Raw genomic sequence first — 21,805 nt, 5'->3', positions numbered from 1 at the left:
CATATTTATTTATTTTTTAAATTGACAATAAAAATTGCATATGTTTATTATGTACACTTTTTGAAGTATGTATACATTGTGGAATGTCTAAATTGAGATAATTAACATATGAATTATCTCACATACTTATCACTTTTGTGGTGAGAACCCTTAAAATCTACTCTCTTAGCAATTTTCAAGAATACAATACATTATTATGAACTATAGTCACCATGTTGTACAATAGATCTCCTGAACTTAGTTCTCCCATCTGGCTGAAATGTTGTATCCTTTGACCAACATCTCCCAACTCCCCAGCCCCAGCTCCTGGTAACCACCAATCTACTCTCTACTTCTATAAGTTCAACTTCTGTAGATGCTACATGTAAGTGAGATCATGAAGTGTGTCTCTTCCTATGCCTGGCTTATTTCCCTTAGCATAATGTTGTCTAGGTTCATCTGTGTCATTACACACAACAGGATTTCCTTCATATTTAAGGCTATTCCTTTGTGCATCTATACACATTTTCTGTTTCCAATCACCTGTTGATGGGTACTTAGATTGATTCCATAACTTGGCTATTGTGAACAGTGCTGCAATGAACATTGGAGTGCAGATCACTCTTCAACATAATGATCTTGTTTCCTTTGAATGTATACTCAGTAGTGAGACTGCTGGATCATATGATAGTTCTATTTTTAAGTTTTTGAGGAAGCTCTACACTGTTTTCCATAATAACTGTATTGTTTTCTCATATTTAAATTCTGATTATGCATATTGGCAAGAATATGACAAGTTTTGTTGTGTGTTTCTCAGTGCATCACATCAGGAAAAAGATAGATTATCCCAATCTATCTGATAACTGCTTAAAATGGTGTCCATTAGATTATTCTAATGTAGATATATCTTTTTCTTTTGCAATTAGTAAGTCACTTGTGAGGTTAAACTTTATATGAATATTTTGTGACCCAACATTCTTTCACCAAATAATTTTCAAACTTCATCATCAGTAACATTTGGCCAGCATTCTCTGTAAAGAACTCTTCTTCACCCTCCCACCTAGTCTTGTTTTGCTTGTTGGTTTGTTTTTGAATATCATTTTTTAATTCAGTGTATTAAAAGACATTACAATCATTATTCTTTTTGATTCTCAATTTGTCTCTAATTTGACCAGTGAGAATTTCTTCAAGCTGGCTCCTGTGTTTACTTGATATATTCCCATTAGTTATTGAACATTTTCTTGGGACAATAAAATATTTTCCCAAAATTGTACTTTTCCTTGCTTAGAGACCTGGAATATTTTTATTGAATGAACTAAGATATCTAAGTGTTTAAACCACGAGTTTATTCTGAAACCTTCAAATTGAAAACAGAGAACTCTTCATCTCCTTCCCTTCCATATTCCCAGTTTCCTTCCCTCATGGCGGTTAACAACATCTAATATTGACTTAATTCTCTTTCCTATAATTTGCACAAAGTAGTGTGGGAATTACTACACCCGTACCACAACCAACTACAAACATACAGAGTAAAATTTAAATTTCTTTTCAGTTCTTTTTTGCACTTAGACTATATCCCACAAAACATATTTGGTCAGGGTAATGTGTTCAAAATCAGTTTCTGTGTGGCTGTGTTATCAGTTGGTCATATAGTTGGGTTCATTTGTTTCTCTTTGTGTTCAAATTATTTTGTCCTTTTTAGTTTTTTTTTTAAAATAGGTATGATTTTACCATAGCTTAAAAGTCAAAACTATATAAAAAATTATATAAAAGTTCACTCCTTTCTCATCCCCTCTACCCTGTTCTCATTCCTATCCTATACCCATTGTGCAGACAATCATTTTATTAGTTTCTGGTTTATTCTTCCCATGGTTCTTTTTGTAAATATAAGTGTGTGTGTGTGTGTGTGTGTTCTTTCTTATTTTCCTTCTTTTTACATAAAAGCCTATTATATGTACTCTTTTGCACTTTGCTTTTTTTTTACTTAAAACATATCAGTGGAAGTAACCCTAAGCAATTAAGCAATTAATAAAAATCTTCATCATTGAAATGGAGTCTCGCTCTGTCGCCAGTCTGGAGTGCAGTAGCATGATCTCGGCTCACGGCAACCTCTGTCTCCGAGGTTCAAGCAATTATCCCGCCTCAGCCTCCTGAGTAGCTGGGACTATAGGAGCGCACCACCACGTCCAGTTAATTTTTGTATTTTTAGTAGAGGCGGGGTTTCACCATGATAGCCAGAATGGTCTCAATTTCTTCACCTTGTGATCTGCCCACCTCAGCCTCCCAAAGTGCTGGGATTACAGGTGTGAGCCACTGCGCCCAGCCCTTCATCATTCTTTTCTATAGTTAAATAGTTGCTCCAGTGTGTGGATGTGCCAGGGTTTATTCAACCAATATTTTATATATTGGTATTCAGGTTGTTATTTGACTCCCACAAATCATGATTTGATGAATAATCCTGTGCATATGTTTCTTTTGTTTGCTTTGGTTTTGTTTGTTTGGTTGTTTCAGAAGGTTTCAGAATAAAGTTATAGGAGTCAGTTGCAGAGTCAGCAGATAAATGTTGCTCTGCCATATCTCCCTCCAAGCTGATTACACCACTTGAACTTCCAAAGGCAATGTATGTGACTGTGTTATGAGCCGAATTATGTCCTCTGAAACTTCATCTGTTCAAGCCCTAACCCCCAGTGCCTCAGAATGTGACTGTATTTGGAGAGAGGATCTTTAAGGAGGTGAGGAAGTTGTTCTTGGCCTCCCAGCCTCCAGAACTGTGAGAAAATAAATTTGTGTTGTTTAAGCCCCTCAGTCTATGATATCTTGTTATGGCAGTTGAAGCATACGAATACAGCCTATTTTCCCACAGCTTCAGCAGCAGAATGGGCTGTTAAACTTGTGAATTTTTGCCAACTCAATCAGTTATAAAAGTATAGTTTCGGTCTGCATAATCGTTTTAAGAGTGCAGCTGAGCGGCCGGGCGCGGTGGCTCATGCCTGTAATCCCAGCACTTTGGGAGGCCGAGGCGGGCAGATCACGAGGTCAGGAGATTGAGACCATCCTGGCTAACACAGAGAAACCCTGTCTCTACTGAAAAAAAAAAAAAATACAAAAAATTAGCCGGGTGTGGTGGCAGCCGCCTGTAGTCCCAGCTACTCGGGAGGCTGATGCAGGAGAATGGCGTGAACCCAGGAGGCGGAGCTTCCAGTGAGCTGAGATCACACCACTGCACTCCAGCCCGGGAGACACAGCGAGACTCCGCCTCAAAAAAAAAAAAAGGAGTGCAGCTGAACATCTTTTCATGTGTTTATGGATCATGTTCCTACAATTTTGTGGAAATTCATGATTTTTGTTTTTTTTCAATTTTTAAATATGCTTTATATATTAAGGAGATTGCATTTATCTCTGATGCATGTAGCAAATATTTTTGCTTTTTTAGCCACATAATTCTTAATTAATTTTATGTAGTACGACTCCTCAATCTTTTCTTTCATTATATATGGATCTTTAGTCACATTTAGAAAGCCTGTCCTATATTCAAGTTACAAAATATTCATTAATGTTTTCTTCTAGTATTTGTATGGATTGTTTATTATGTATTTTTCCATTTAGATTTCTCATGTCTTCAGAGTTTATTATGGTATATGGTGTAAGGTGTGGATTCAGTTCTGTCTCCAAATAGTTGTCCAACTGTCTCAACACCATTTATTCAGAAGTCTGTACTTTCCCAATGATTTGAAATGCCATCTATATCAAATAATACATTTTTATGCTAGCTTAAATCTATTTCTGGACATTCTATCTTGTTCCTCTGGTCTCTCCATTCATGTGCCACTACTACACTGTGTTAACCACCAAGTAGTTACAGTACGTTTTAGTATCCAAGAAGACCAATCCCCCCTTACCGCTTCCCTCTTCCCCCTGTGTAGGGTCTCCCAGCCATTCTTGCATGTTTGCTTTTCTATATAATTTTAGAATCAACTTGTTTAGGTCCAGAAAACAAAACAAAACAAAAGCTTGTTGACATTTTTCTTGCATTTAAGTTAAATTCATATGTTAACTTGAGAAGAGCTGACATCTGTATGATGTTGAGTAGTTTCTCTCCAAGAATAACAGATGCCTTTTTACTTGCTCAAGTCTACTTGAATGTCTTTCTGAAGTGTTTTAGAACTTTCCTTATTTAGATTTTGTATATTTCTGTTCAAGTTTCACCTCTTTTTGTTGTCATTATAAATGGATGTTTTCTCTTCCATTACATCTTGTAATTGGTTATTTTTGTATATATGAAAGCTATTGACTTTTATAAGTTAATTTATATTCTACTGTCTCATTGAATTCCTCATTTAGTTTCAATTCATTGAATCATGAATTCTCATGGGTTTTCAAGCTTTACTATCATTTCGTCTGCATAGAAAGAGTTTTTTCTTCTCAAATTTTTACACCTATATCTAACTGTATTGATTAACCTACAAGACAATGTTAAATAGTAAGGAAGATAGCATCCTTATCTTATTTCTGGCCTTAGCAGGAATGTCTCCCAGGCTTCTCAATTAAATAAGATGCTACGTTTAGGACAGAGGTACACAGATATGCATAAAGCACATATACACATGTACATATATGTAAACTGCATGAAGTCTTTCTTTTTAATTGAGTGCATTTTTAAAATTTCTATTTAATTGAGTGCATTTTTCAGGAATGAGTGTTGAATATTACTGAAGACCATTTCAACACCTACGGAGATAATTGTTTGATTTTTCTCCTTAAATCTATTAATAAGGTGAATTATATAAATTAATTTATTCATATTTAAAGTCTACATTCCTGTAATTTGATATTGATATTTTATTAATATGGTGTTGGAAACTTTTGGCTAGTTTTTAAATCTAATTTTAGCATCTGTATTTATAAAGGTAATTGGCTTGTAGATTCCTACAATAATAATGATCATTGTTATCACTATTAATATTAATCTTTATTAGGCTTCGATAGCAATGTTACATGGAGAATTTGGAAGTTCTCCATTTTATGTACCTTGAAACAATTTATGAGACAATTTATTTGAGATTATCTGATCTGTGAAGATTCATAGAATTCCCTTATGAAACCATAATGGTCCAGTGTTTCCATGTGGAATAATTTTTGACAACTTTCTTCCCTTTTTTCCTACTCTGGAGAATGGTCTCCTTAAGTTTTCTATATCAAATGAGACCTGTTTTCATAAATTACATTTTCATATGGTATAATCAATTTCATAGTTTCCAAATGTATTTTCATAGAGTTTTGCAAAGTAGTCCACCTATGATTTATTTTCCTTTTTATAATGGTTATTTCCTTCTAGTCTTTTCTTATTTTGTATATTTGCTCTTTACCTTTCTTTCTTGATAAGGTTAGTTATCAGTATATTGCTTTTCCTTTTGTCCCCAAAGAACCCATGTGTTAGTTCATTCTCACAGTGCTATAAGGACACACCAGAGACTGGGTAATTTATAAATGAAAAGAAGTTTCATTGACTCACAGTTCCATAGGGCTGGGGAGGCCTAAGGAAATTTACAATCATGGTGGAAGGGGAAGCAAACACATCCTTCTTCACACGATGGCAGCAAGGAGAAGTGCAGAACAAAGATGGAGAAAAAACCCACTTATACAACCATCAGATCTTGTGAGCACTCACTCACTACTATGAGAACAACGTGGAGGTAACTGTCCCCATGATTCAATTACCTCCCACCGGGTCCCTCCCACACCACGTGGGGATTATGGGAACTACAATTCAAGATGAGATTTGGGTGGGGACACAGACAGACCATATCAACCAGCATTTTGAATCATTAATTAGTTTTTCTTTTACTCTTTTCTATTACATTAATTTCCTCTTTTATCCTTATTATTTCCTTCTTTATACTTTCTTTTTATTTACTTTGTAATTTTTCTAGGTTTTTAAGTTGGGAATAAAATTTATTTATTGTCACTATTTTTATTGATTTAAATATTTAAGCCCACAGATTTTCCTCAGATCACTGCTTTAATTATTTCTCATAAAACCAGATGTGCATATTTTTTATTCTACTATTATTTTTTGAGATTCTGCAATTTTAGTTTGTACATCCTTTTTCACCCAATAGTCATCTAATAGAGAGATGTTAATTTCCAAGTAGAAGAATGTTTTCAAATTTTCTCATTAATTTCTACTCCATGTAACTCACTTAAAAACTTTGTGACTACAATGGGCTGAATGCTTATGTTCCCCTAAAATTCACATGTTGAAATCGTAATTCCCAAGGTGGTGGCATTAGGAGGTGGGGCCTTTGGGAGATGATCAGGCCATCAGAGATCTACCCTTATAAATGGGATTAGTGCCCTTATAAAAGAGACCCCAGAGAGCTAGCTAGTCCCTGTCACTATGTGAGGACACAGCAAGAAGGTGCTGTCTATGAATGAGGAGGCAGGTCTTCAACAGACACCAAATCTGCTGGCACCTAGATCTTAGACTTCTTAGTCTCCAGAACTGTGAGAAATAAACTTTTATTGTTTCTAAGCCACCCACTCTCTGATATTCTGCTATAGCAGCCTAGAGGAAGACAGTTACCCAACATTAGGTCAATTTCTGTGAACATTCTATTTGTGTTTAAGAAGAGAGTGTATTCCCAATATTAGCAAGAGAGGAGGTTTGACATATATCTATAATGTCTACCTTCTGAATTATGTTGATTAGATTTGAGTGTCTTTATTTTATGGTTTCCATTTGTCTGGGATACCTCTTTATTCTTAGCCTTTCTGATCACTTTATTATAGGTGTGTCTCAAATGTGTCTCAGAATTGAGTTTTATGTATGAGTCAATTTGAAAATATTTTTAATTGGGGAGTTATGTAATTTATTAATAAGCTTATTAATAAATTATAATATAATAAATATAATTTAGTAATATGACTGATGTACATGGTCTCAACTTGTATTGTGTAAAATTGTGTATATAATTTTTCTTTCTCAGTGTGGTTTATTTCCTGTGCTATTTATTTTTTGATATCTGGGAAGATTAATATCTTTGTTGCAGTGCTTACCTTTTTGCTACTACCTATTATAATGCCCTTAGTCTCTTTTCTCACATTTACCCTGCTACTTATTGGTTTATTTGCTCCAAATTTTATTCTTCATTCCCACCTATTGTCTATGCAACAATAGATCACTTCAGTTTTGTCACCACATATAACAGTTGTACTGTTCTTCCACCCATGACTCTGTCCTTGTTTAAGATACAGATTTACATTAAAATATATTCAATGCTCACACTCAGTCCATTTTCCAAAGTTCCTCAGGTTCGGGCCCTATCTTGGTTAAATGATGTTTATTCTATAATAGGACCATTAACGTTGGATAGTGATTGCAGTGTTCTCTGGGGTTCTGCACATAGAAAACCGCTTGATACTTGAAGCTTAGCTCATCTACATAAAAGCTATTCCACAGTCCCTTTAGTTTCCTGAAGATGTGACTGTGCTATTCTCTTACTTTAGATGAGAAGTCTGATTTTCTTTCCTATGTAAGTGATTTGATACTTTTGCCTGGAAATCTAGAAAAATTTTTTCTTTATCTTTAAATTATAATATTTTCCTAGTATATGTCTTAGACTTCACCATTCCAGGTTTATTTTCCCAGGAATACTGAGGAGCCTTTAAAGATGCAGATTCAAGTTTTCTTTTAACTTCAGACATTTCTCTTAGTTTGTGGTTTTAAATACTAGTGGTTTTCTATTGCAATGGCTTTCTTCTATCAATTATTTTCTATATGATCTCTTTTGCTTTATTCCTTATTTTACTTTTCTTTCCTTGACTTTTTTCATGGCTTTCCTCACTGTTTCATATTTTCAATCAAATCTCTTTTTCCATGGGTACTTTATAATTTGGCCTTTATTTTTAAGGTGATTTTGTCTTTTCCTTCCATGTCTTTCCTGAGTTCACTCAATTCTTCTTTCGCATTTTCCTGAAAAACAGGGTTTTTCACAGAATAATAGGGTTTTTTGGTCGTATTTCTCTTACAAAGCTTAAAACTTTTGATTTAGGTTTTTGTTTTCTATTTTCAAATGCTTGTTTGGGGATATTTAATTCAGTGTGGGTGTTATGTTAAAGTTTTCTTCTGCCTCATATTTGATTTTGGTAGGAGCATTTTCATCTGCTGGAATGTTTTAATTCGTGTATGTGTGTGTGTTTAAGTTATTGGCCTTGTATGAGTGTCGTCTGCCATTTTCTGTTCATTTTTAGATGTTTAAATATACAGTTGTAGGTAGGTGCAGTCATGGCGTTTAATGACTGACCATGTTTCTTAGTTCAAGAGCACCCTCTTCTGTCGGCATGGGAAAGTGTAGTTTCTTCATTGACGGCAGCTTTTGTGGGGGAGGGGTTGGTGTGTCCTCTGAGCTTTGAGATCCACTTTGGCTTGGTAGGACACTCTTCCTTCGTTCTTCCCCTCCTCTCAGACGCCTCTGACGCCCTGCCGCCACACAGCCCCCTCTCCTCCAGAAATGGTGCCCTTTCCACAGGCCAGCCCAGTCCCATGGGCAGTCAAACCCTCCCTTTCATTCTCGTCCTGAAGCAGTGCCCTCAGGCTACCTGGCCTCTGAGTTGTTGGAGCTATTTCTCAGTCAGGTGCGACCTTCTCTTTCTGGAGGTTATTTTATCTATGGTTTTGGACACTAATGCCCCCAGGCACCTTTCTCCTTTTCCACACAATCTTTAGGCTGATTCTTTGCTCCAGCACTTTCTCTGGAGACCACCTTGAGCCTAGGAGTTTACTCCATTATCTGTAGGTAATTTGAAGTTTGGAGTATTCTCTCTCTCTCAGTTACATTGTATGTGTGTGTATATTGTATGTTTTATTGTATGTGTGTGTGTGCATGTGTGTGTATGTATGTGTGTGTGTGCATATATGTGTATATAGACAGAGGGAGAATCTGGAATCTGGAAGTTAAGTTATAGACTCAGGAAATTCTTAAAGCTGTTTTGAACATAAGATAAACTACAGTTTAGGATTACCAAAAAAGCCTCACTAGACTCAGGTCTCCCAGCTTCCAGGCCAGTTTTCCTACTAACACCCCATATGCTCTTGGACAAGTCATTTAACTTCTCTAGATGCCAGTTTTCTCTCTCGGTGGAAAACTACCAGTAATATTCCATGTGTTATAGACTGTTCCTCTAGCATCATGACTCTCCTCTCCACAGAATATACACAAAGGAAATTAACCTGCATCTTACAACTTCAGGCCTCAGCATCACAAAGAAAATAAGTTCTGTGTTAACTGAGTCTTGGCGTCATATAAATAAATATAAACTTGTTTCTCTGGCTGTTTTAAAGAGAATCAGGGTCTTTGTTCATTCGATTGGTAGCCCTGTAAGGAATGGGTGCTCAGTTGGGAGCTGCCACATGTCTGTGTTCGGTTTTATTTTTTTACGATGCCAAAATGTTCCCTCTAGAACACACAGTCCTCGCCAAGTCCAGAAAGAAGCTAACTGCCCTTACCTCCTCCCCTCTTCTCCGTGCTCCTCTGGGCTCACGGTCCTGCCTCTAGACCACTCCCCACAACATAGAACATCTCCATTCCTAGAGGAGACCATAATTTTAAATAAATAAAAACAGGGAAGGAAAAGGGGAATTGCCAGGGTAAATGTGAAAATATTCAGGGTCACCATAACCACTCTTGCTCAATAATGTGAATTTATGTAGCATTCTCAGTTTTCATGTGCCTAATGATACATACTCCCCACCCATAGTGGCTGAAGAGGCAATATCACAGCTGATTCATCCCAAAAGGGCCCTTCAAAGATCATCCTGGCAATGCCCTTGCCTTGCTTTCAAATGACTCTTGCTTGTTATAAATCGATGCAAATATTGAGTGGGTAGAGAGATTCTCCTATTCTTAAAGCTGGCAAGGTCAGGAGATGAATCTGCCCCCTCAGTCACCTGCTCACAGGTTCCCACGACTTTGACATTCAGGAAGCCAAGAAGAGATAAACTTCCTTTATCAGGATCCAATCTTCAATACTATTCATTTGAAAACTATATCCAACTGTCACTTGTAGATCCTCTATCTCTCTGCATCTGCATCCGGAATACTGGCAGCAATGATGACAACAATAGCAGATCAGCATAAAACCAAAAACACACACGTGCCTAAACACACACACATACACACACACTACTCACACACACACATACACACATGCACACACATATGCACACATATACACATATATAAACACATGCATACACACATACACATGCATACACACATACACACATGCACACACATGTATAAACACATGCATACACACATACACACATGCATACACATATACACATACATACACACATACACACACATCCATGCATATACACATATATACACATGCATATACACATACACACACACACACAATTAAGTAGAGTCTCAGAGGAAACAGGAAGATCTGTTGAACTGAAAAGTATCCTTAGAGAAAGAATTGGAAAACCAGAGGCAGAAAACAATAGACTTTCATAGTCCCCGAGCACTCCAAAATAGTGCAGAGTTTCCTCATCTACTTTCATTTTCTCTACCAATCCAGCTTCACCCCTAGAGGTCAAGAAGGCTCTTTTTTATTCTGTCAAAGTCTCCCTGGCCAACCTCTTTGTATAAGAAAACAGAAAAACATTCAGACACGAATCTGACCCTTTATTCTCCTGCTTAGACTCCTTCACTGGCGTCCCCTATCTAAGCCCAGCTAAGCTAAGTCACGTAGATAAATAGCTACTTTACCAAGTGGAATGTATCAAGTGTGATAAGAAATGCAGGGAGGAACTCAGTGAAAGGAGAAATTAATTCCAACTGGAGAGATCCAGTTCCCCTGAGAAGGTGGTATTCTACAGATTCCCAGAGCAAGCATGGAGGTGGAAAGACTCCAAGGTGCAATGTTCTAGGAACAGTGAGTGCACTGGGCTGTAATGAAGCATGCATATCGGGAGGTGTCAGGATATATTGACGTCAGAGAGTAGGCTGGGGCCATGTCAGGGAACACCTGAAATGTCAAATTTCTTGCATCCTTGAATCACTTTTTTGGCTTCACTTTTTTTTTTTTTGAGATGGAGTCTCACTTTGTCACCCAGGCTGGAGTGCAGTGGCACGATCTCAGCTCACTGTAACTTCCGCCTCCTGGGTTCAAGCGATTCTCCTGTCTCAGCCTCCTGAGTAGCTGGGATTACAGGCGCACACCATCACGCCCGGCTAATTTTTGTATTTTTTTAGTAAAGACAGGGTTTCACCATTTTGCCCAGGCTGGTTCCGAACTCCTGACCTCATGATCCGCCTGTCTCAGCCTCTCAAAGTGCTAGGATTACAGGCGTGAGCCACCGTGCCCAGCCTTGGCTTCACTTTTCTAATGTCTCCACATTTGGGATCCAGAGTTGTCATCACATACCACAAGCTTTGTCATGTTTGATGCATCAAGATTCATAGCTTTTAAAGTGCTTTGAATGAATAGATAAAAATAACAAAAATAGTCCACCTTTGGAAGTAATATGCTTAATGTGCTCTATGTAACCTTGGAGTGAACTAATTCTGATAGCTTCTTGTGGCCCCAAATGTTATCCTGACCTAAAGAGATACTAACTGGCTCAGTTGAAGATGGGTACAGTAGTTTTCATGTAAAGATTAGAACGGCAGGAAGGTCCTTGCAGAAACAGAGATAACATAGTCATTGTAAAACATTGTATCCAGTCTGCAAATGATCATCTTAAAGAAGCTCTTAAGCCCATTTATGACCTTAGAGCTAATTTGAACTCAAGTAGGAGAGCTGGTATAACATAATCATCAACTCAAGTACCAGGTAAAAAAATGGCAGAAATAAGACTCAAATCCAGGTTTAACTTGGGTGCAACTTGTGCAGTTAGAGCACTTCTCCAAGTGTCCTTGTCTGTAAATTAGAGATATAAAGTGTAGCTACCCCTTAGAGTGACTGTGAGGATGGAATGTGGTAATAGACACTGAGCTTTTAGCACCATCTCTAGCAGACAATAAATATTCAGTGATTATTGTTGAATGAATAAATTAATAAATATAATTCAACACATGTTATTAATAATTCAACAATGAATTACTAATCATTAATAATGAATAATTCAGTAAATGTTATTAAAGGAAAAGGAGAACATATAGATATTACTATTCTCCATGGCTCATTGTCACCATCATGGATAAAGATAGCTGTTTAGAAGAGGGAAAAAGAGTGAAAACTGCAAAAGCAATTAAACGTCTCCAGCAAATGCAGGTTTGGTAGAACTAGAGAGAATGACAGGAGTCTCTGAAATGGCTTAGGACTAGGAGGAAAGACTTCTGGATCATGGTTCCGACCCTGACACTAATTGATGTGTAGTTTTAGGCAAGTCACGTCACTTCTCCAGTCCTCAGGGTTTCTAACTTCAGAATGACCACATTGGGCTGACTGATCTCCAAGTTCCTTTGGCTGTCAGACTTAATCTGAGGTTTTGAGTTAAAGGCCTTCAAAGTCTAAAGACCCTTGAAACCCAATGGCACTTGAGGAGAAGTTTCTTAACAGTATTGCAGTTTAGTCAGGAGACTGAACTAGAAAACGCAGGTAGACATTCTTTCCTGCCAAAGACTCAATACTTCCAGAAAGATTAAGGTCACATTTGTTTCAAGAGGGTCCAGTACAGCAAAGACCTTCCACATGGAGTAGTGACTATTCCGGATAGGGAACCTCCAAACTGCAATAGGCTTTACCCTTTTTTATCTTTCCCCTCTCTTCGTGCCTCAAGTCAGATCACAGCAAGAAGAAACCTTGGAAAAGTCCCTTTTCTCCTCCTCACCTCCCAGGGATGCCCAAAAAACAGTTTAATGCTTTTTCATAGACTTAGAAAACACAGTTCTGTTGTTCCCTGGGCTCAGAGAAGCCTCCCATTTTGGAGCTCTTACCTTCAAAACCTTGCCAGGGACAGGCACTGGTGATTCACAACAGTACTTAATGTGATTTAGACTCATAAATCAAGAGACTGCCTAAGAGTAAATTGCAGGGAGCCTTAAGCCAGACTCAGGGTCCCTGTGTGTAAACAATCAAGTCTAACCCCCTTGGCTGGCAGGCTCTCCTGTCTCAGGGGACAGCAGGTAGGACCGCCTCTTGTACAAGAATTAACATCGTCCATGACCTCAGTCTACTTCTAGTGGGACTTTGGGAGACCAACCTCTCAAGCTTGAGCCATTTCAACCCAATTTCTCCCCGACGATCCAAGGAGAAATAAGGCCTGCCATCTCTGCTGGGGGATCTTTCTGGCACCAGCTAGATGGATCCCTGGCACTTTGACACACAATTCCTCCCCTTACACAAGACAGCAGTTCCTGAGGCCTGTATATTCCAGGCATGAAATTGACAAGAGCAATTGAGCTGTATCCAGCTTTCATATGGGAGCGTATGAGGTCAGCTCAGCTTTTGGCCTCTACAAGGAGGGATGTAGAAAGTCTCCCCACAGGAATATCTGGTGGCATCCTGACACCAAGCCTTCTTTTATGTTTTCAAAATTTTTAAAAGTTTTACTTTGTTTTTAATTAACACATAATAGTCGTATATATTTATGGGGTATAGTATGTTTTGATACGTGTATACACTGTGTAATGATAAAATCAGAGCAATTAGCACATCTATCACCTCAAATATTTATCAAAGTTTCAGGATACAAAGTCAACATACAAAAATCAAACAGTGTTTCCCCCAACAGCAAACTATCCAAAAAAAATTAAGAAAAAATCTCATTTGCAATAGCTACCAAAAAAATAAAGTAGGAATAAATTTAGCCAAGGAAGTGAAAGGTCTCTACAATTAAACTATAAAATATTGATGAAAAAAAGGACACGGCTGGGTGAGGTGGCTCATGCCTGTAATCCCAGCACTTTGGGAGGCTGAGGCGGGTGGATCATGAGGTCAGGAGATCATGACCATTCTGGCTAACACAGTGAAAACCTGTCTCTACTAAAAATACAAAAGAATTAGCCGGGCATGGTGGTGGGCACCTGTAGTCCCAGTTACTCAGGACGCTGAGGCAGGAGAATGGCGTGAACCCAGGAGGCGGAGCTTGCAGTGAGCTGAGATTACGCCACTGCACTCCAGCCTGGGCGACAGAGCGAGACTCCGTCTCAAAAAAAAAAAAAAAAGAAAAAAGAAAAAAAAGAAAGATAAGAAAAAAAAGGACACAAATAAAAAGATATCCTGTGTTCATGCACTGGAAAAATTAATAGGGTTAAAATGTCTGTACTACTCAAAGCAAGCCACAGATTCAATTCACTCCCTATCAGAATACCAATGATATTCATCATAGAAAAAAAAAATCCTGAGATTAGTGTGGAACCACAAAAGACCCTGAATAGCCAATGTAACCTTAAGCAAAAAGAATAAAGCCGGGGCATCACACCACTTGACTTCAAAATCTACTAAAAAACTATAGAAACCAAATCAGCATGGTACTGGCATAAAAACAGATAGACACATGGAATAGAATTAAGAACCCAGAAATACATCCAGGCATTTCCAGCCAACTGATTTTTGACAAAGGCACCAGGAACAAACATTGGGGAAAGAATCATCTCTTTGATTCTAGTAAAACTGAATATCTACATGTAGAAGAATGAAACTAGACCCCTATCTCTCACACATACAAAAATCAATTCAAAATGGGTTAAAGACTTAAATGTAAGACCCAATGCTTTTTTAAAACTGCTCAGCAAATGCTGGCTGTTCTGAGGGTTCAGGTGGCTACTCAAATCTCTGTGTTCGAGGGCTCATGACTCATTTATACTTCCTGGAAAGTGTCAGGAACTATTTCCAAATGGGCAACTGGTGGGAGTGAGATGTCAAGGGCAGTGTGGCCTTAGTCTCCTAGCCTGGCCCTCATGGGGTGCCAGACTAGGATGTCATTGCAGAAATGTATGTTCTCGGAGTGTGGTTTCTTTTTAGCATCCAGCCTTTCTGTAGTGATTGTTGCAACCTCTGAAGGAGCAGATCTGCCTAGCAAGGCCTTTTTAGGAGTTCTCTCTCCCCCATCAAAGTGTCATCCTTAAAATCTCATTTCTTCCCAGCTCCACACTAACTCAGCGATCAATCTCCTCTTAAATTGAAAAGTGTTGTTGTCTCTGAACTGAAAAGGAATCGAGGTTTATGGAGCCTGGTCTGCTGAGAAGAAATGAGGATGGGATAGCAGCCCTCGATGGCTGAATTCAAAGCTGTCAGGAGATCCAAAGAGCACACACTCTGCATGGCACTCGGGTGTTAGACAAAGGAGAAGTTAAAGATGGGGGATTTGGGATCAATATAATGAATACAGTTATCAAACATAACAAAAGGCCAGACATTTTATACACATGGCTATTTCGTTCTCCTGAAACATCTATGAAATGGGGATTAGAATATATCAGGAAAGAGGCTGGAAAGGAGGAGGTGCGTTGTCAGGCCCCTGCAGCAGTCAGAGCACATATGGTGTATAAGCTAAAGGAAAATTCTAGATTGGATGGGAGAGTGGGTGATTCTCAACCAGGGATGGTTTTGTGTCCCAGAGACACATGGCAACATCTGGAGACATGTTTGATTGTTATGAATTGGGGAGTGATGCTCTATCTAGTGGGTAGGGCCAGGGGTGCAGCTAAACACCCTCACAATGCACAAGACAGCCCCTCACAATAAAAAGTCCAACTGGCCCAAAATGTCAACAGTACTGAGGTTGAGAAACCATGCATTAGATGATCTTCAGATCTCTTCAAACTCCAGAACTATATTAGGGGCCTTCATTTTTCCTCTGCACAAGTGGGATTCCATTTAGCCATCCAATGTTTCTCAAAGTAGAGCCAGGGAGAGGACAAAGATGTCAAAGCTATGTCACTGGGACCCTTTTAAAACACTTAATTTCTAGCCAGAGAAGACCCAAAAAGCTATAAAAGAAGCCCAAAAAGCAAACAAGTCCCCAAAAGCCTTTGGCCTCAAAGAAATGACATAAATTTTTCCTCTATTTCCTAAAGACTTGGCCATTAAATGTTTTCAATATAAATCTGCACCCCTGGAGAAACCAAGTTAGCTAAAGATTCACAAGGACTTGGTGGGAATATAGGAGATTCCAGAGAACTCAAAAGGAAAAGATGAAATGGATGGAATCTGCCAATTTGGTGAAAATCATTTCAATGAATGCCCAATTGGTACAAAAGCTAATTCCCTGAAAAGTCAATTTACTGAAAGCTAAAGCCCAGGGAGTCAGTTCTTAGAAACATCAATTTGCCAAATGACCAGTACACTCACATTACTAAATTCATATGTCATAATGTTTAATGAAAATATTTATCCACTTGATGTTCTGCATTTAATGAAAATCTTTTTGGAGCATTCTAATTTTTTACTGGAAATTTTCTTCTAGCTAATTCTGATTTCTATCTTGAGTCTAGAATTAAATTTTAAATTATATTTAAAATTAATGTTATTTACAATTCTGCTTTGAGTGCTTTTAAAGTTAATTTATTTTAGTTTCAAAGTTTATTGAAAATTTACTTTGCAGAAATTTACTTTCTTCAGTTTATAGAAAGGACCAAGAAGAAAGGATATAACCAAGGCCAGGAAGGGGTGCGAGGATGCCCAGAAAAGATTTCCCACACTAGTCCTGGTCCACTATAGTCAAGGAAGAATCAACTCAGAAACAGCAGGAGCAACCATATCAGTTTTTTTTGTTTGTTTTTTGTTTTGTTTTGTTTTGTGAGACAGAATCTCGCTCTGTCGCCAGGCTGGAGTGCAGTGGCGCAATCTCAGCTCACTGCAGCCTCTGCCTCCTGGGTTCACACCATTCTCCTGCCTCAGCCTCCTGAGTAGCTGGGATTACAGGCACGCAACACCACACTCAGCTAATTTTTGTATTTTTAGTAGAGACTGGGTTTCACCATGTTGACCAGTATGGTCTCGATCTCCTGACCTCATGATCCACCCACCTCGGCCTCCCAAAGTGCTGGGATTAAAGGCATGAGCCACCGTGCCCGACCCCATATCACATTTTTAAATGTGGCTATCAATGACTAGAAATAATAAACCAAGGTAGATTGACTATATGAGAAATTGACAGCAGAATGCTAGAAATGCAAAGAAAAAATAGCAGAAAAACACACAATTGAGTTTTTTAAAAGGATCTCTAGTTGCTTAGCTGATTTACCAAAAAGGAATAATTTCACCTTTGCTGCAAACTACAACTTATTTCTGATAATATCGATAAAGTCTGCAGATTCCAATCACTACTTATAAATGCTATGTATCACACATTTTTGCAGGTGTATTTTGCAGGTAATAGAGTTTTTTTTTAAAAGCCACCTCTGTTTTTTGTTGTATTTAAATGTTATTGCCCATTTTTTAAACCATTAAGCCCTTTTTAGTAGTGTACATCAACTCCTTATACAGGTTATCTTCCTTAATTATGTGTTCCTGGCAATTCAACATTTAAATATAATTTAATATTTAAATCCAAAATCATTGGAAGCATATTAGAATTTTAAATTAAATCTAAATTTAAAGTAATATGCAGAAAATCAAAAGTTTACATTTAAATTTGAAAACTAAGTAAATCAGTTTTAAATTACATTATATTAAAATCAGTATTTCAAAACCTACAAAGAAAATCAGAAGTAGCCATCAGCCAAAACAGTTCCTCATACATATTGTCATAATATGAAAAATTACCATGTGAAATGTGGACATGTTGTTAATAATGATAAAATATGTTTCTTTGTATCACATTATTAGAAACAAAAATAAGACATTCCTGTTAAATTTGTTAAAAGAGTTCTGGTAAAATGACCAAGCACTCTAGTCAAATCTTATAAAGGATTCAATTTGGTAAACTTGCACATTAGTAAATAGATAAATTGGTCATTTGGCAAATTTGCTTTCTAATATTTGCTTTTCAGGGAATTGACTCAGTCTGAAGAGTACTGAAATCTGGAAAAAGGGAGTAAATTCTAGAAGGAGGGCTTGAGGGGAGTTGGGTAAGCTGTTGTTTTTCCTGTAACATCCTTCTTAGAGGCTGTAGGCAAGAAAACTGAGTCAACGAGGCAACCAGCAGCTCTTCAGTTTGTCACCATATGTGGACCATATTCTCAGTGGCTGTGTGGAGATACAGAGGCACAAGTTCCTGACTCCAAGCCCCTTCCTTGTGAAGAAAATCAAATGCTTCAATTAACCAAAACTACTAAGCTTTAGCAACGGAATCTGTCCTTTTGGTGTGTGTGTGCGTGCATGCATCCATGTGTGTGTGGGGGTGGGGTGGGGCACAAATGATCGATGCAGATTATAAATGCTGGAAAGCTCAACAGACCTCCAAACAGACAAGTAACTACAAGGTCATGCCATTGGATCTCCTGGTGAGAGTCAGTTAAGATCTCATTTCATTTCTAGGTTGAATGAATTGGCTTTCTGCTCATCTGGGGACTAAGTAAAATATCCACTAACTGGTAAATTTTTATGGTGTTTAATCTGGCATATCCAGATTAGTTGATGAACTGGTTCAGTTGGGAACTCAGGAAGCCCTGAGTGGCAACAGTGATTGGAGGCTCAGGTACAGAGGCTGAGCTTGCCTCTGCAGGCCAACGTGGGGTTTTGGTTCACCACTCCACAAGGAAAGGGGACAGAAGAGGCAGCCATATGCTGAGCCCCTCAGAAATGTGGAGCCCCTCAGAAATGTGGAGCCCCTCAGAGGTGTGCTGTGCCTCACCCTTTACAAACGTTATCTCCTGTACTCTTGAACATCTCTATGAGTAGACAACTTACAAATGTATACCCCCCAGTCTAGACTCTTCTGTGTCTCTTACTTTCCAACATGGTTTTAGTCTGTTTTCTGTTGCTTCTAACGGAATACCTAAAACCGGGTTATACATAAAGGAAAGGAATGTATTTCTTAGAGTTATGAAGGCTGAAAAGTCCAAAGTAGAGGGTCCACATCTGGTGAGGGCCTTCTTGATGGTGGGGACTCTATACAGAGTCCCAGGGTGGCACAGGGCATCATGTGGTGAGGGGGGCTGAGCTCAGATCTCTCTCCTGCTTATAAAGCCACCAGTCCCATTCTCATGATAAACCTCTAATCCATTAACCCATGAATGGGTTAATCTATTCTTAGGAGCAGAGCTCTCATGACCCAATCACTTCTTAAAAGCTCCACCTCTGAATACTGCCACGCTGGGGATTATGTTTCAACACAAGTTTTGGAGGAAACGAATATTCAAACCATAGCAAACGTCCAGTTGGCAAATAAGAGTTGATTCCTGTGCAATGTCTTTTCCCAAAGGTGGCTTCCTCTGGCCTTCCAATTATAGGATCCTGCAGCATCACGGATACTCTGCTTCATGCAATGTTTGATTTAGCACATAGCAGATTATACAAATCATAAGACCATGGACAATTTTTGCTTTTACTCACCATTGTATCTTAACCACCTACCACAAAATACATAAAGGGAGAGCTCAAATAACATCTGTTGAGGCAAAATTAATGAATAATTTAACTTTCTACAGTATTATAGCCTTTCTTCTGAAGCTAATAAAACTGAAGAAAAGAGAATTACATGACAACTCCAAGGACACACAGCTAGTAAGTGCTAGATCCAGAATTTAAACCCCAACCACTGACGATGGCTCCACTGTGCCATCTTAACATTAACTGAGCACCTGTTGTGTCTTAGGCACTGTACTGGTTGCTACTTAACATTTAACCCATTTTATTCTCTCAAGGGTCTTGTGAAAGTGTTCATGTCATACAATTTAGAGATGAGAAATCAGGCCCAGAGAAAACCAAAAACAGAGCTAGAACCTGCTGGAAATGCAGTTTGAACCCAATTTGTCTGACTCCAGTTTTCTTTTCAATATATAGAGGCAGTATTATATAATGTATATTGATTAATATATAGTATTAGTAGTAATAATATCATTACTATATAACACATGTCTATACAGTCTACAAATTATTTTATAACTTATCACCACACCCTACACCCACCGAAAACTCTGTTAGGCAAGAAGAGTTATTTTTTTCATCAGTGGAAAAGCTAAAGTTCCGAGAAATTAAATGCCCTGTTCAAATTCACAGGGGTGGTCAGTGGCAAATCTTAGAGATTTTCTATCCCATGCTGTCCCACATGTTAGCCACTTGCCACAGACTAAAATTTTAATGAATTAAAATTAAATAAAATGTAAGAATCAGTTCCTGTTGATTCAACAGTTGCATTTCAGATGCTCAATAGCCACTGTGGCTAGCAGGTACCATATTGGAGAATGCCAATATAGGACATTTCTGTCACTGCAAAAGTTCTATAGACCAGCACTGAATTCTTGCTACTGCAGGGCAACAGCAGAAACATCACCTGGGAGCTTATTAGAAATGCAGAATCTCTGGCCCCACCCCAGACCCATGGAGTCACAACCTGCACTTTAACCAGATCCATGGAAGATCTGTGTGCATATTAAAGCACTGACTTAACCACTCCACCTTAATTTTGCAGATGAGAAACTAAAATCCAAAGAGATGAACCAACTTGGCTAACGTCACATCCAGGGTTGGGGTGAAGCTGGTGCCAGAAGTCAGGACTCAGGCCTCTGCTATACTGCCTGCGAGGAGGCACCAAGCCAGAGGGGCCTTGGTGGCGCCTGGCAATGGAACAGGGAGGGTGCTGACGGCTCCCTCCCTGCAGCAGCAGATAAGAGAGCAGCGGTGCTTGCCCAAAGAGGAGGGATGATGCCCTTGTCTGGCTAGTCTAAGAGGCCTGGGAAGGGAGGGAAGCTGACTTTGGTTCCTCTCACCTCCCAGTCAAGCTGAGAAGCAATAATAGAGAGCTGCCAGGCTAAGGGGGACAGGGTCCACTGACAGGCCAGGACTGTAGCCAAGAGAGTGTTGATTACGAAGTTCTCTCTGCTACAGTGAGGCCTACGGAGACTTTGGTCTGAATCCCTTTGGTGGGTTGCGTCCAGCTGCTCTTCTGTCCTGGGCTGCTACCCATTCTTCCCATTCTTCCCACTCTTCCCACTGCGTCACCATGAAGAGGATGCCTTCAGCCAAATAAGGACCCAAACTGTCTCCATCTCAATGCTTTCAATTTAGTTAATTTACAAAGAAGAAAGAAACAATACGCCCTTGGCATACATCAGGATCTGAAATGCTCAACCCGCTTGCTACTGACACAGAATTTTAACTTATATAATGGTTTTAAAACATTCCCACAAATTCTTTGACAGTCCTCTATTGAGAGGTAGGGTCCACCTCCCCATCCCTTAAGTAGGAGCAGGCTTGTAATATTTTGTTCAATAGTGCATAGCAGAATGAGGCTAAGCAATGACTAAAGCTAGGTTCTAAAGGGTTTCGCAGTTCCACCTTGTTCACTGGGACACTCACTCCTGGAGCAGGGGGTATCCATGTAAGAATTCTCAGTATGCCATGACCATGATGCCAAAGAGGCTATAAGTACATGCTCCAGATGACACCATCCTAACCATGGCACCAGATATATGAGTAAAGAAATCACCACATGTTCTCACTCATAAGTGGGAGTTGAACAATGAGAACACATGGACACAGGGAGGGGAACAACACACACCAGGGCCTGTCAGGGGTGGGGGCAGGGGGAGGGAGAGCATTAGGACAAATACCTAATGCATGCAGGGTTTAAAACCTAAATGACAGGTTGATAGGTGCAGGAAACCACCATGGCACATGTATACCTGTGTAACAAACCTGCACATTCTGCACATGTATCCCAGAACTTAAAGTAAAATTTTTAAAACAAAGAATTTTTTCATAA

The 21,805-nt window shown here is 38.8% G+C and overlaps 1 protein-coding gene and 1 long non-coding RNA gene across 4 annotated transcripts in view; one reads left to right on the top strand and one right to left on the bottom strand.

Moving 5' to 3' along the window:
- LOC126932457 (uncharacterized) overlaps positions 1–6,812 on the bottom strand; it is a 150,097-nt gene extending 143,285 nt beyond the window's left edge. For all 3 annotated transcript variants that reach the window (XR_007718181.1, XR_007718179.1, XR_007718180.1), the window contains exon 1: positions 5,492–6,812. This is a non-coding gene — a long non-coding RNA (uncharacterized LOC126932457). The remainder of the gene's footprint in view (positions 1–5,491) is intronic.
- Positions 1–21,805, top strand: part of ARPC2 (actin related protein 2/3 complex subunit 2) — an 870,481-nt gene that overhangs the window by 99,552 nt on the left and 749,124 nt on the right. The window lies entirely within an intron of this gene.

This window comes from Macaca thibetana, chromosome 12 (genome assembly GCF_024542745.1).
Source record: "Macaca thibetana thibetana isolate TM-01 chromosome 12, ASM2454274v1, whole genome shotgun sequence".
NCBI classification, from domain to species: Eukaryota; Metazoa; Chordata; class Mammalia; order Primates; family Cercopithecidae; genus Macaca; species Macaca thibetana.
Note: the sequence above shows the minus strand (reverse complement) of the source record. Positions and strands in the feature narration are given on the sequence as shown.